Raw genomic sequence first — 16674 nt, 5'->3', positions numbered from 1 at the left:
CCATCGTTTTTTGAATTTTTGAAAAAAAAAAAGAAATCCTCGTTTTTCATCATTTTTGACCATGGGCTATAGCCCATATCGTATGGCATACTATAGCACGCTGTTTTTCATAGTTTTTGAGGAATTGAAAAAAAATCAAAATTTCAAAAAGTTGGGTTATAGCCCATCGTTTTTTGAATTTTAGATTTTTTTTTATCCTCGTTTTTCATCATTTTTGACCATGGGCTATAGCCCATATCGTATGGCATACTATAGCACGCCGTTTTTCATCATTTTTGAGGATTTGAAAAAAAATCAAAATTTCAAAAAGTTGGGTTATAGCCCATCGTTTTTTGAATTTATTTTTTATCCTCGTTTTTCATCATTTTTGACCATGGGCTATAGCCCATATCGTATGGCATACTATAGCACGCCGTGTTTCATCATTTTTGAGGATTTGAAAAAAATTCAAAATTTCAAAAAGATGGGTTATAGCCCATCGTTTTTTTAAATTTTTAATTTATTTTTTATCCTCCTTTTTCATCATTTTTGACCATGGGCGATAGCCCATATCGTATGGCATACTATAGCACGCCGTTTTTCATCATTTTTGAGGATTTGAAAAAAATTCAAATTTCAAAAAGTTGGGTTATAGCCCATCGTTTTTTGAATTTTTGAAAAAAAAAAGAAATCCTCGTTTTTCATCATTTTTGACCATGGGTTATAGCCCATATCGTATGGCATACTATAGCACGCTGTTTTTCATAGTTTTTGAGGAATTGAAAAAAAATCAAAATTTCAAAAAGTTGGGTTATAGCCCATCGTTTTTTGAATTTTTGAATTTATTTTTTATCCTCGTTTTTCATCATTTTTGACCATGGGCTATAGCCCATATCGTATGGCATACTATAGCACGCCGTTTTTCATCATTTTTGAGGATTTGAAAAAAAATCAAAATTTCAAAAAGTTGGGTTATAGCCCATCGTTTTTTGAATTTATTTTTTATCCTCGTTTTTCATCATTTTTGACCATGGGCTATAGCCCATATCGTATGGCATACTATAGCACGCCGTGTTTCATCATTTTTGAGGATTTGAAAAAAATTCAAAATTTCAAAAAGATGGGTTATAGCCCATCGTTTTTTTAATTTATTTTTTATCCTCCTTTTTCATCATTTTTGACCATGGGCGATAGCCCATATCGTATGGCATACTATAGCACGCCGTTTTTCATCATTTTTGAGGATTTGAAAAAAATTCAAATTTCAAAAAGTTGGGTTATAGCCCATCGTTTTTTGAATTTTTGAAAAAAAAAAGAAATCCTCGTTTTTCATCATTTTTGACCATGGGCTATAGCCCATATCGTATGGCATACTATAGCACGCTGTTTTTCATAGTTTTTGAGGAATTGAAAAAAAATCAAAATTTCAAAAAGTTGGGTTATAGCCCATCGTTTTTTGAATTTTTGAATTTATTTTTTATCCTCGTTTTTCATCATTTTTGACCATGGGCTATAGCCCATATCGTATGGCATACTATAGCACGCCGTTTTTCATCATTTTTGAGGATTTGAAAAAAAATCAAAATTTCTAAAAGTTGGGTTATAGCCCATCGTTTTTTGAATTTATTTTTTATCCTCGTTTTTCATCATTTTTGACCATGGGCTATAGCCCATATCGTATGGCATACTATAGCACGCCGTGTTTCATCATTTTTGAGGATTTGAAAAAAATTCAAAATTTCAAAAAGATGGGTTATAGCCCATCGTTTTTTTAATTTTTTAATTTATTTTTTATCCTCGTTTTTCATCATTTTTGACCATGGGCTATAGCCCATATCGTATGGCATAATATAGCACGCCGTTTTTCATCATTTTTGAGGATTTGAAAAAAAATCAAAATTTCAAAAAGTTGGGTTATAGCCCATCGTTTTTTGAATTTATTTTTTATCCTCGTTTTTCATCATTTTTGACCATGGGCTATAGCCCATATCGTATGGCATACTATAGCACGCCGTGTTTCATCATTTTTGAGGATTTGAAAAAAATTCAAAATTTCAAAAAGATGGGTTATAGCCCATCGTTTTTTGAAATATTGAAATTAATTTTTATCCTCGTTTTTCATCATTTTTGAACATGGGCTATAGCCCATATCGTATGGCATACTATAGCACGCCGTTTTTCATCATTTTTGAGGATTTGAAAAAAATTCAAATTTCAAAAAGTTGGGTTATAGCCCATCGTTTTTTGAATTTTTGAATTTATTTTTTATCCTCGTTTTTCATCATTTTTGACCATGGGCTATAGCCCATATCGTATGGCATACTATAGCACGCCGTGTTTCATAATTTTTGAGGATTTGAAAAAAATTAAAAATTTCAAAAAGATGGGTTATAGCCCATCGTTTTTTGAAATTTTGAAATTATTTTTTATCCTCCTTTTTCATCATTTTTGACCATGGGCGATAGCCCATATCGTATGGCATACTATAGCACGCCGTTTTTCATCATTTTTGAGGATTTGAAAAAAATTCAAATTTCAAAAAGTTGGGTTATAGCCCATCGTTTTTTGAATTTTAGATTTTTTTTTATCCTCGTTTTTCATCATTTTTGACCATGGGCTATAGCCCATATCGTATGGCATACTATAGCACGCCGTGTTTCATCATTTTTGAGGATTTGAAAAAAATTCAAAATTTCAAAAAGATGGGTTATAGCCCATCGTTTTTTTAATTTTTTAATTTATTTTTTATCCTCCTTTTTCATCATTTTTGACCATGGGCGATAGCCCATATCGTATGGCATACTATAGCACGCCGTTTTTCATCATTTTTGAGGATTTGAAAAAAATTCAAATTTCAAAAAGTTGGGTTATAGCCCATCGTTTTTTGAATTTTTGAAAAAAAAAAAGAAATCCTCGTTTTTCATCATTTTTGACCATGGGCTATAGCCCATATCGTATGGCATACTATAGCACGCTGTTTTTCATAGTTTTTGAGGAATTGAAAAAAAATCAAAATTTCAAAAAGTTGGGTTATAGCCCATCGTTTTTTGAATTTTTGAATTTATTTTTTATCCTCGTTTTTCATCATTTTTGACCATGGGCTATAGCCCATATCGTATGGCATACTATAGCACGCCGTTTTTCATCATTTTTGAGGATTTGAAAAAAAATCAAAATTTCAAAAAGTTGGGTTATAGCCCATCGTTTTTTGAATTTTAGATTTTTTTTTATCCTCGTTTTTCATCATTTTTGACCATGGGCTATAGCCCATATCGTATGGCATACTATAGCACGCCGTTTTTCATCATTTTTGAGGATTTGAAAAAAAATCAAAATTTCAAAAAGTTGGGTTATAGCCCATCGTTTTTTGAATTTATTTTTTATCCTCGTTTTTCATCATTTTTGACCATGGGCTATAGCCCATATCGTATGGCATACTATAGCACGCCGTGTTTCATCATTTTTGAGGATTTGAAAAAAATTCAAAATTTCAAAAAGATGGGTTATAGCCCATCGTTTTTTTAATTTTTTAATTTATTTTTTATCCTCCTTTTTCATCATTTTTGACCATGGGCGATAGCCCATATCGTATGGCATACTATAGCACGCCGTTTTTCATCATTTTTGAGGATTTGAAAAAAATTCAAATTTCAAAAAGTTGGGTTATAGCCCATCGTTTTTTGAATTTTTGAATTTATTTTTTATCCTCGTTTTTCATCATTTTTGACCATGGGCTATAGCCCATATCGTATGGCATACTATAGCACGCCGTTTTTCATCATTTTTGAGGATTTGAAAAAAAATCAAAATTTCAAAAAGTTGGGTTATAGCCCATCGTTTTTTGAATTTTAGATTTTTTTTTATCCTCGTTTTTCATCATTTTTGACCATGGGCTATAGCCCATATCGTATGGCATACTATAGCACGCCGTTTTTCATCATTTTTGAGGATTTGAAAAAAAATCAAAATTTCAAAAAGTTGGGTTATAGCCCATCGTTTTTTGAATTTATTTTTTATCCTCGTTTTTCATCATTTTTGACCATGGGCTATAGCCCATATCGTATGGCATACTATAGCACGCCGTGTTTCATCATTTTTGAGGATTTGAAAAAAATTCAAAATTTCAAAAAGATGGGTTATAGCCCATCGTTTTTTTAATTTTTTAATTTATTTTTTATCCTCCTTTTTCATCATTTTTGACCATGGGCGATAGCCCATATCGTATGGCATACTATAGCACGCCGTTTTTCATCATTTTTGAGGATTTGAAAAAAATTCAAATTTCAAAAAGTTGGGTTATAGCCCATCGTTTTTTGAATTTTTGAAAAAAAAAAGAAATCCTCGTTTTTCATCATTTTTGACCATGGGCTATAGCCCATATCGTATGGCATACTATAGCACGCTGTTTTTCATAGTTTTTGAGGAATTGAAAAAAAATCAAAATTTCAAAAAGTTGGGTTATAGCCCATCGTTTTTTGAATTTTTGAATTTATTTTTTATCCTCGTTTTTCATCATTTGTGACCATGGGCTATAGCCCATATCGTATGGCATACTATAGCACGCCGTTTTTCATCATTTTTGAGGATTTGAAAAAGAATCAAAATTTCAAAAAGTTGGGTTATAGCCCATCGTTTTTTGAATTTTTGAAAAAAATATTAATCCTCGTTTTTCATCATTTTTGACCATGGGTTATAGCCCATATCGTATGGCATACTATAGCACGCTGTTTTTCATAGTTTTTGAGGAATTGAAAAAAAATCAAAATTTCAAAAAGTTGGGTTATAGCCCATCGTTTTTTGAATTTTTGAATTAATTTTTTATCCTCGTTTTTCATCATTTTTGACCATGGGCTATAGCCCATATCGTATGGCATACTATAGCACGCAGTTTTTCATCATTTTTGAGGATTTGAAAAAAATTCAAATTTCAAAAAGTTGGGTTATAGCCCATCGTTTTTTTAATTTTTTTTTATCCTCGTTTTTCATCATTTTTGACCATGGGCTATAGCCCATATCGTATGGCATACTATAGCATGGCGTGTTTCATCATTTTTGAGGATTTGAAAAAAATTCTAAATTTCAAAAAGTTGGGTTATAGCCCATCGTTTTTTGAAATTATTTTTTATCCTCGTTTTTCATCATTTTTGACCATGGGCTATAGCCCATATCGTATGGCTTACTATAGCACGCCGTGTTTCATCATTTTTGAGGATTTGAAAAAAAAAAAAAAATTCAAAAAGTTGGGTTATAGCCCATCGTTTTTTGATTCTTTTTTTTTTTTTTTTTTCTCGTTTTTCATCATTTTTGACCATGGGCTATAGCCCATATCGTATGGCATACTATAGCATGGCGTGTTTCATCATTTTTGAGGATTTGAAAAAAAATCAAAATTTCAAAAAGTTGGGTTATAGCCCATCGTTTTTTGAATTTATTTTTTATCCTCGTTTTTCATCATTTTTGACCATGGGCTATAGCCCATATCGTATGGCATACTATAGCACGCCGTGTTTCATCATTTTTGAGGATTTGAAAAAAATTCAAAATTTCAAAAAGATGGGTTATAGCCCATCGTTTTTTTAATTTTTTAATTTATTTTTTATCCTCCTTTTTCATCATTTTTGACCATGGGCGATAGCCCATATCGTATGGCATACTATAGCACGCCGTTTTTCATCATTTTTGAGGATTTGAAAAAAATTCAAATTTCAAAAAGTTGGGTTATAGCCCATCGTTTTTTGAAATTATTTTTTATCCTCCTTTTTCATCATTTTTGACCATGGGTGATAGCCCATATCGTATGGCATACTATAGCACGCCGTTTTTCATCATTTTTGAGGATTTGAAAAAAATTAAAATTTCAAAAAGTTGGGTTATAGCCCATCGTTTTTTGAATTTTAGATTTTTTTTTATCCTCGTTTTTCATCATTTTTGACCATGGGCTATAGCCCATATCGTATGGCATACTATAGCACGCCGTTTTTCATCATTTTTGAGGATTTGAAAAAAATTCAAATTTCAAAAAGTTGGGTTATAGCCCATCGTTTTTTGAATTTTTGAATTTATTTTTTATCCTCGTTTTTCATCATTTTTGACCATGGGCTATAGCCCATATCGTATGGCATACTATAGCACGCTGTTTTTCATAGTTTTTGAGGAATTGAAAAAAAATCAAAATTTCAAAAAGTTGGGTTATAGCCCATCGTTTTTTGAATTTTTGAATTTATTTTTTATCCTAGTTTTTCATCATTTTTGACCATGGGCTATAGCCCATATCGTATGGCATACTATAGCACGCCGTTTTTCATCATTTTTGAGGATTTGAAAAAAAATCAAAATTTCAAAAAGTTGGGTTATAGCCCATCGTTTTTTGAATTTATTTTTTATCCTCGTTTTTCATCATTTTTGACCATGGGCTATAGCCCATATCGTATGGCATACTATAGCACGCCGTGTTTCATCATTTTTGAGGATTTGAAAAAAATTCAAAATTTCAAAAAGATGGGTTATAGCCCATCGTTTTTTTAATTTTTTAATTTATTTTTTATCCTCCTTTTTCATCATTTTTGACCATGGGCGATAGCCCATATCGTATGGCATACTATAGCACGCCGTTTTTCATCATTTTTGAGGATTTGAAAAAAATTCAAATTTCAAAAAGTTGGGTTATAGCCCATCGTTTTTTGAATTTTTGAAAAAAAAAAGAAATCCTCGTTTTTCATCATTTTTGACCATGGGCTATAGCCCATATCGTATGGCATACTATAGCACGCTGTTTTTCATAGTTTTTGAGGAATTGAAAAAAAATCAAAATTTCAAAAAGTTGGGTTATAGCCCATCGTTTTTTGAATTTTTGAATTTATTTTTTATCCTCGTTTTTCATCATTTTTGACCATGGGCTATAGCCCATATCGTATGGCATACTATAGCACGCCGTTTTTCATCATTTTTGAGGATTTGAAAAAAAATCAAAATTTCTAAAAGTTGGGTTATAGCCCATCGTTTTTTGAATTTATTTTTTATCCTCGTTTTTCATCATTTTTGACCATGGGCTATAGCCCATATCGTATGGCATACTATAGCACGCCGTGTTTCATCATTTTTGAGGATTTGAAAAAAATTCAAAATTTCAAAAAGATGGGTTATAGCCCATCGTTTTTTTAATTTTTTAATTTATTTTTTATCCTCGTTTTTCATCATTTTTGACCATGGGCTATAGCCCATATCGTATGGCATAATATAGCACGCCGTTTTTCATCATTTTTGAGGATTTGAAAAAAAATCAAAATTTCAAAAAGTTGGGTTATAGCCCATCGTTTTTTGAATTTATTTTTTATCCTCGTTTTTCATCATTTTTGACCATGGGCTATAGCCCATATCGTATGGCATACTATAGCACGCCGTGTTTCATCATTTTTGAGGATTTGAAAAAAATTCAAAATTTCAAAAAGATGGGTTATAGCCCATCGTTTTTTGAAATATTGAAATTAATTTTTATCCTCGTTTTTCATCATTTTTGAACATGGGCTATAGCCCATATCGTATGGCATACTATAGCACGCCGTTTTTCATCATTTTTGAGGATTTGAAAAAAATTCAAATTTCAAAAAGTTGGGTTATAGCCCATCGTTTTTTGAATTTTTGAATTTATTTTTTATCCTCGTTTTTCATCATTTTTGACCATGGGCTATAGCCCATATCGTATGGCATACTATAGCACGCCGTGTTTCATAATTTTTGAGGATTTGAAAAAAATTAAAAATTTCAAAAAGATGGGTTATAGCCCATCGTTTTTTGAAATTTTGAAATTATTTTTTATCCTCCTTTTTCATCATTTTTGACCATGGGCGATAGCCCATATCGTATGGCATACTATAGCACGCCGTTTTTCATCATTTTTGAGGATTTGAAAAAAATTCAAATTTCAAAAAGTTGGGTTATAGCCCATCGTTTTTTGAATTTTAGATTTTTTTTTATCCTCGTTTTTCATCATTTTTGACCATGGGCTATAGCCCATATCGTATGGCATACTATAGCACGCCGTTTTTCATCATTTTTGAGGATTTGAAAAAAAATCAAAATTTCAAAAAGTTGGGTTATAGCCCATCGTTTTTTGAATTTATTTTTTATCCTCGTTTTTCATCATTTTTGACCATGGGCTATAGCCCATATCGTATGGCATACTATAGCACGCCGTGTTTCATCATTTTTGAGGATTTGAAAAAAATTCAAAATTTCAAAAAGATGGGTTATAGCCCATCGTTTTTTTAATTTTTTAATTTATTTTTTATCCTCCTTTTTCATCATTTTTGACCATGGGCGATAGCCCATATCGTATGGCATACTATAGCACGCCGTTTTTCATCATTTTTGAGGATTTGAAAAAAATTCAAATTTCAAAAAGTTGGGTTATAGCCCATCGTTTTTTGAATTTTTGAAAAAAAAAAAGAAATCCTCGTTTTTCATCATTTTTGACCATGGGCTATAGCCCATATCGTATGGCATACTATAGCACGCTGTTTTTCATAGTTTTTGAGGAATTGAAAAAAAATCAAAATTTCAAAAAGTTGGGTTATAGCCCATCGTTTTTTGAATTTTAGATTTTTTTTTATCCTCGTTTTTCATCATTTTTGACCATGGGCTATAGCCCATATCGTATGGCATACTATAGCACGCCGTTTTTCATCATTTTTGAGGATTTGAAAAAAAATCAAAATTTCAAAAAGTTGGGTTATAGCCCATCGTTTTTTGAATTTATTTTTTATCCTCGTTTTTCATCATTTTTGACCATGGGCTATAGCCCATATCGTATGGCATACTATAGCACGCCGTGTTTCATCATTTTTGAGGATTTGAAAAAAATTCAAAATTTCAAAAAGATGGGTTATAGCCCATCGTTTTTTTAATTTTTTAATTTATTTTTTATCCTCCTTTTTCATCATTTTTGACCATGGGCGATAGCCCATATCGTATGGCATACTATAGCACGCCGTTTTTCATCATTTTTGAGGATTTGAAAAAAATTCAAATTTCAAAAAGTTGGGTTATAGCCCATCGTTTTTTGAATTTTTGAAAAAAAAAAGAAATCCTCGTTTTTCATCATTTTTGACCATGGGTTATAGCCCATATCGTATGGCATACTATAGCACGCTGTTTTTCATAGTTTTTGAGGAATTGAAAAAAAATCAAAATTTCAAAAAGTTGGGTTATAGCCCATCGTTTTTTGAATTTTTGAATTTATTTTTTATCCTCGTTTTTCATCATTTTTGACCATGGGCTATAGCCCATATCGTATGGCATACTATAGCACGCCGTTTTTCATCATTTTTGAGGATTTGAAAAAAAATCAAAATTTCAAAAAGTTGGGTTATAGCCCATCGTTTTTTGAATTTATTTTTTATCCTCGTTTTTCATCATTTTTGACCATGGGCTATAGCCCATATCGTATGGCATACTATAGCACGCCGTGTTTCATCATTTTTGAGGATTTGAAAAAAATTCAAAATTTCAAAAAGATGGGTTATAGCCCATCGTTTTTTTAATTTATTTTTTATCCTCCTTTTTCATCATTTTTGACCATGGGCGATAGCCCATATCGTATGGCATACTATAGCACGCCGTTTTTCATCATTTTTGAGGATTTGAAAAAAATTCAAATTTCAAAAAGTTGGGTTATAGCCCATCGTTTTTTGAATTTTTGAAAAAAAAAAGAAATCCTCGTTTTTCATCATTTTTGACCATGGGCTATAGCCCATATCGTATGGCATACTATAGCACGCTGTTTTTCATAGTTTTTGAGGAATTGAAAAAAAATCAAAATTTCAAAAAGTTGGGTTATAGCCCATCGTTTTTTGAATTTTTGAATTTATTTTTTATCCTCGTTTTTCATCATTTTTGACCATGGGCTATAGCCCATATCGTATGGCATACTATAGCACGCCGTTTTTCATCATTTTTGAGGATTTGAAAAAAAATCAAAATTTCTAAAAGTTGGGTTATAGCCCATCGTTTTTTGAATTTATTTTTTATCCTCGTTTTTCATCATTTTTGACCATGGGCTATAGCCCATATCGTATGGCATACTATAGCACGCCGTGTTTCATCATTTTTGAGGATTTGAAAAAAATTCAAAATTTCAAAAAGATGGGTTATAGCCCATCGTTTTTTTAATTTTTTAATTTATTTTTTATCCTCGTTTTTCATCATTTTTGACCATGGGCTATAGCCCATATCGTATGGCATAATATAGCACGCCGTTTTTCATCATTTTTGAGGATTTGAAAAAAAATCAAAATTTCAAAAAGTTGGGTTATAGCCCATCGTTTTTTGAATTTATTTTTTATCCTCGTTTTTCATCATTTTTGACCATGGGCTATAGCCCATATCGTATGGCATACTATAGCACGCCGTGTTTCATCATTTTTGAGGATTTGAAAAAAATTCAAAATTTCAAAAAGATGGGTTATAGCCCATCGTTTTTTGAAATATTGAAATTAATTTTTATCCTCGTTTTTCATCATTTTTGAACATGGGCTATAGCCCATATCGTATGGCATACTATAGCACGCCGTTTTTCATCATTTTTGAGGATTTGAAAAAAATTCAAATTTCAAAAAGTTGGGTTATAGCCCATCGTTTTTTGAATTTTTGAATTTATTTTTTATCCTCGTTTTTCATCATTTTTGACCATGGGCTATAGCCCATATCGTATGGCATACTATAGCACGCCGTGTTTCATAATTTTTGAGGATTTGAAAAAAATTAAAAATTTCAAAAAGATGGGTTATAGCCCATCGTTTTTTGAAATTTTGAAATTATTTTTTATCCTCCTTTTTCATCATTTTTGACCATGGGCGATAGCCCATATCGTATGGCATACTATAGCACGCCGTTTTTCATCATTTTTGAGGATTTGAAAAAAATTCAAATTTCAAAAAGTTGGGTTATAGCCCATCGTTTTTTGAATTTTAGATTTTTTTTTATCCTCGTTTTTCATCATTTTTGACCATGGGCTATAGCCCATATCGTATGGCATACTATAGCACGCCGTGTTTCATCATTTTTGAGGATTTGAAAAAAATTCAAAATTTCAAAAAGATGGGTTATAGCCCATCGTTTTTTTAATTTTTTAATTTATTTTTTATCCTCCTTTTTCATCATTTTTGACCATGGGCGATAGCCCATATCGTATGGCATACTATAGCACGCCGTTTTTCATCATTTTTGAGGATTTGAAAAAAATTCAAATTTCAAAAAGTTGGGTTATAGCCCATCGTTTTTTGAATTTTTGAAAAAAAAAAAGAAATCCTCGTTTTTCATCATTTTTGACCATGGGCTATAGCCCATATCGTATGGCATACTATAGCACGCTGTTTTTCATAGTTTTTGAGGAATTGAAAAAAAATCAAAATTTCAAAAAGTTGGGTTATAGCCCATCGTTTTTTGAATTTTTGAATTTATTTTTTATCCTCGTTTTTCATCATTTTTGACCATGGGCTATAGCCCATATCGTATGGCATACTATAGCACGCCGTTTTTCATCATTTTTGAGGATTTGAAAAAAAATCAAAATTTCAAAAAGTTGGGTTATAGCCCATCGTTTTTTGAATTTTAGATTTTTTTTTATCCTCGTTTTTCATCATTTTTGACCATGGGCTATAGCCCATATCGTATGGCATACTATAGCACGCCGTTTTTCATCATTTTTGAGGATTTGAAAAAAAATCAAAATTTCAAAAAGTTGGGTTATAGCCCATCGTTTTTTGAATTTATTTTTTATCCTCGTTTTTCATCATTTTTGACCATGGGCTATAGCCCATATCGTATGGCATACTATAGCACGCCGTGTTTCATCATTTTTGAGGATTTGAAAAAAATTCAAAATTTCAAAAAGATGGGTTATAGCCCATCGTTTTTTTAATTTTTTAATTTATTTTTTATCCTCCTTTTTCATCATTTTTGACCATGGGCGATAGCCCATATCGTATGGCATACTATAGCACGCCGTTTTTCATCATTTTTGAGGATTTGAAAAAAATTCAAATTTCAAAAAGTTGGGTTATAGCCCATCGTTTTTTGAATTTTTGAATTTATTTTTTATCCTCGTTTTTCATCATTTTTGACCATGGGCTATAGCCCATATCGTATGGCATACTATAGCACGCCGTTTTTCATCATTTTTGAGGATTTGAAAAAAAATCAAAATTTCAAAAAGTTGGGTTATAGCCCATCGTTTTTTGAATTTTAGATTTTTTTTTATCCTCGTTTTTCATCATTTTTGACCATGGGCTATAGCCCATATCGTATGGCATACTATAGCACGCCGTTTTTCATCATTTTTGAGGATTTGAAAAAAAATCAAAATTTCAAAAAGTTGGGTTATAGCCCATCGTTTTTTGAATTTATTTTTTATCCTCGTTTTTCATCATTTTTGACCATGGGCTATAGCCCATATCGTATGGCATACTATAGCACGCCGTGTTTCATCATTTTTGAGGATTTGAAAAAAATTCAAAATTTCAAAAAGATGGGTTATAGCCCATCGTTTTTTTAATTTTTTAATTTATTTTTTATCCTCCTTTTTCATCATTTTTGACCATGGGCGATAGCCCATATCGTATGGCATACTATAGCACGCCGTTTTTCATCATTTTTGAGGATTTGAAAAAAATTCAAATTTCAAAAAGTTGGGTTATAGCCCATCGTTTTTTGAATTTTTGAAAAAAAAAAGAAATCCTCGTTTTTCATCATTTTTGACCATGGGCTATAGCCCATATCGTATGGCATACTATAGCACGCTGTTTTTCATAGTTTTTGAGGAATTGAAAAAAAATCAAAATTTCAAAAAGTTGGGTTATAGCCCATCGTTTTTTGAATTTTTGAATTTATTTTTTATCCTCGTTTTTCATCATTTGTGACCATGGGCTATAGCCCATATCGTATGGCATACTATAGCACGCCGTTTTTCATCATTTTTGAGGATTTGAAAAAGAATCAAAATTTCAAAAAGTTGGGTTATAGCCCATCGTTTTTTGAATTTTTGAAAAAAATATTAATCCTCGTTTTTCATCATTTTTGACCATGGGTTATAGCCCATATCGTATGGCATACTATAGCACGCTGTTTTTCATAGTTTTTGAGGAATTGAAAAAAAATCAAAATTTCAAAAAGTTGGGTTATAGCCCATCGTTTTTTGAATTTTTGAATTAATTTTTTATCCTCGTTTTTCATCATTTTTGACCATGGGCTATAGCCCATATCGTATGGCATACTATAGCACGCAGTTTTTCATCATTTTTGAGGATTTGAAAAAAATTCAAATTTCAAAAAGTTGGGTTATAGCCCATCGTTTTTTTAATTTTTTTTTATCCTCGTTTTTCATCATTTTTGACCATGGGCTATAGCCCATATCGTATGGCATACTATAGCATGGCGTGTTTCATCATTTTTGAGGATTTGAAAAAAATTCTAAATTTCAAAAAGTTGGGTTATAGCCCATCGTTTTTTGAAATTATTTTTTATCCTCGTTTTTCATCATTTTTGACCATGGGCTATAGCCCATATCGTATGGCTTACTATAGCACGCCGTGTTTCATCATTTTTGAGGATTTGAAAAAAAAAAAAAAATTCAAAAAGTTGGGTTATAGCCCATCGTTTTTTGATTCTTTTTTTTTTTTTTTTTTCTCGTTTTTCATCATTTTTTACCATGGGCTATAGCCCATATCGTATGGCATACTATAGCACACCGTGTTTCATAATTTTTGAAGATTTGAAAAAAAAAAAAAATATCAAAAAGTTGGGTTATAACCCATCGTTTTTTGATTCTTTTTTTTTTTTTTTTTCTCGTTTTTCATCATTTTTTACCATGGGATATAGCCCATATCGTATGGCATACTATAGCACACCGTGTTTCATAATTTTTGAAGATTTGAAAAAAAAAAAAAAATTCAAAAAGTTGGGTTATAGCCCATCGTTTTTTGAATTTTTGAATTTATTTTTTATCCTCGTTTTTCATCATTTTTGACCATGGGCTATAGCGCATATAGTATGGCATACTATAGCACGCCGTTTTTCATCATTTTTGAGGATTTGAAAAAGAATCAAAATTTCAAAAAGTTGGGTTATAGCCCATCGTTTTTTGAATTTTTGAAAAAAATATTAATCCTCGTTTTTCATCATTTTTGACCATGGGTTATAGCCCATATCGTATGGCATACTATACACGCTGTTTTTCATAGTTTTTGAGGAATTGAAAAAAAATCAAAATTTCAAAAAGTTGGGTTATAGCCCATCGTTTTTTGAATTTTTGAATTTATTTTTTATCCTCGTTTTTCATCATTTGTGACCATGGGCTATAGCCCATATCGTATGGCATACTATAGCACGCAGTTTTTCATCATTTTTGAGGATTTGAAAAAAATTCAAATTTCAAAAAGTTGGGTTATAGCCCATCGTTTTTTGAATTTTTTTTTATCCTCGTTTTTCATCATTTTTGACCATGGGCTATAGCCCATATCGTATGGCATACTATAGCATGGCGTGTTTCATCATTTTTGAGGATTTGAAAAAAATTCTAAATTTCAAAAAGTTGGGTTATAGCCCATCGTTTTTTGAAATTATTTTTTATCCTCGTTTTTCATCATTTTTGACCATGGGCTATAGCCCATATCGTATGGCTTACTATAGCACGCCGTGTTTCATCATTTTTGAGGATTTGAAAAAAAAAAAAAAATTCAAAAAGTTGGGTTATAGCCCATCGTTTTTTGATTCTTTTTTTTTTTTTTTTTCTCGTTTTTCATCATTTTTTACCATGGGCTATAGCCCATATCGTATGGCATACTATAGCACACCGTGTTTCATAATTTTTGAAGATTTGAAAAAAAAAAAAAAAATCAAAAAGTTGGGTTATAACCCATCGTTTTTTGATTCTTTTTTTTTTTTTTTTTCTCGTTTTTCATCATTTTTTACCATGGGATATAGCCCATATCGTATGGCATACTATAGCACACCGTGTTTCATAATTTTTGAAGATTTGAAAAAAAAAAAAAAATTCAAAAAGTTGGGTTATAGCCCATCGTTTTTTGAATTTTTGAATTTATTTTTTATCCTCGTTTTTCATCATTTTTGACCATGGGCTATAGCGCATATAGTATGGCATACTATAGCACGCCGTTTTTCATCATTTTTGAGGATTTGAAAAAGAATCAAAATTTCAAAAAGTTGGGTTATAGCCCATCGTTTTTTGAATTTTTGAAAAAAATATTAATCCTCGTTTTTCATCATTTTTGACCATGGGTTATAGCCCATATCGTATGGCATACTATAGCACGCTGTTTTTCATAGTTTTTGAGGAATTGAAAAAAAATCAAAATTTCAAAAAGTTGGGTTATAGCCCATCGTTTTTTGAATTTTTGAATTTATTTTTTATCCTCGTTTTTCATCATTTGTGACCATGGGCTATAGCCCATATCGTATGGCATACTATAGCACGCAGTTTTTCATCATTTTTGAGGATTTGAAAAAAATTCAAATTTCAAAAAGTTGGGTTATAGCCCATCGTTTTTTGAATTTTTTTTTATCCTCGTTTTTCATCATTTTTGACCATGGGCTATAGCCCATATCGTATGGCATACTATAGCATGGCGTGTTTCATCATTTTTGAGGATTTGAAAAAAATTCTAAATTTCAAAAAGTTGGGTTATAGCCCATCGTTTTTTGAAATTATTTTTTATCCTCGTTTTTCATCATTTTTGACCATGGGCTATAGCCCATATCGTATGGCTTACTATAGCACGCCGTGTTTCATCATTTTTGAGGATTTGAAAAAAAATCAAAATTTCAAAAAGATGGGTTAATTTGAAAAAAATGAAAAAAAAAAAAAACGATGGGTTATAACCCATCGTTTTTAGTTTAAAAAAAAAAAAATTCAAATCCTCAAAAATGATCAAAAACGGCGTGCTATAGTATGCCGTACGGTATGGGCTATAGCCCATGGTCAAAATGGGATAAAAAACGTCTAAAAATAGACGTCTAAAACACGTCTATTTTTAGACGTGTTTTAGACGTCTATTTTTAGACATTTTTATCCCATTTTTAGACGTTCGTCTAATAGCCCATACTGTACGGCATACTATAGCACGCCGTTTTTCATCAATTTTGAGGATTTGAAAAAAATAACAAAAAAAAAAGAAACGATGGGTTATAGCCCATCTTTTTCTTTTTTTTCTTTTTTTTTCAAATCCTCAAAAATGATCAAAAACTGCGTGCTATAGTATGCCGTATGGTATGGGCTATTGCCCATGGTCAAAAATAGGATAAAAAACGTCAAAAAATAGACGTCTAAAACACGTCTATTTTTAGACGTGTTTTAGACGTCTATTTTTAGACATTTTTATCCCATTTTTAGACGCTCGTCTAATAGCCCATATTGTACGGCATACTATAGCACGCCGTTTTTCATCATTTTTGAGGATTTGAAAAAAATGAAAAAAAAAAAAAACGATGGGTTATAGCCCATCGTTTTTTGAAATTTAGATTTTTTTTCAAATCCTCAAAAATGATGAAAAACTGCGTGCTATAGTATGCCGTACGGTATGGGCTATTGCCCATGGTCAAAAATAGGATAAGAAACGTCAAAAAATAGACGTCTAAAACACGTCTATTTTTAGACGTGTTTTAGACGTCTATTTTTAGACATTT

This window comes from Protomyctophum parallelum (assembly GCF_964188405.1).
Source record: "Protomyctophum parallelum genome assembly, chromosome: 6".
Classification (NCBI taxonomy): domain Eukaryota; kingdom Metazoa; phylum Chordata; class Actinopteri; order Myctophiformes; family Myctophidae; genus Protomyctophum; species Protomyctophum parallelum.
Note: the sequence above shows the minus strand (reverse complement) of the source record.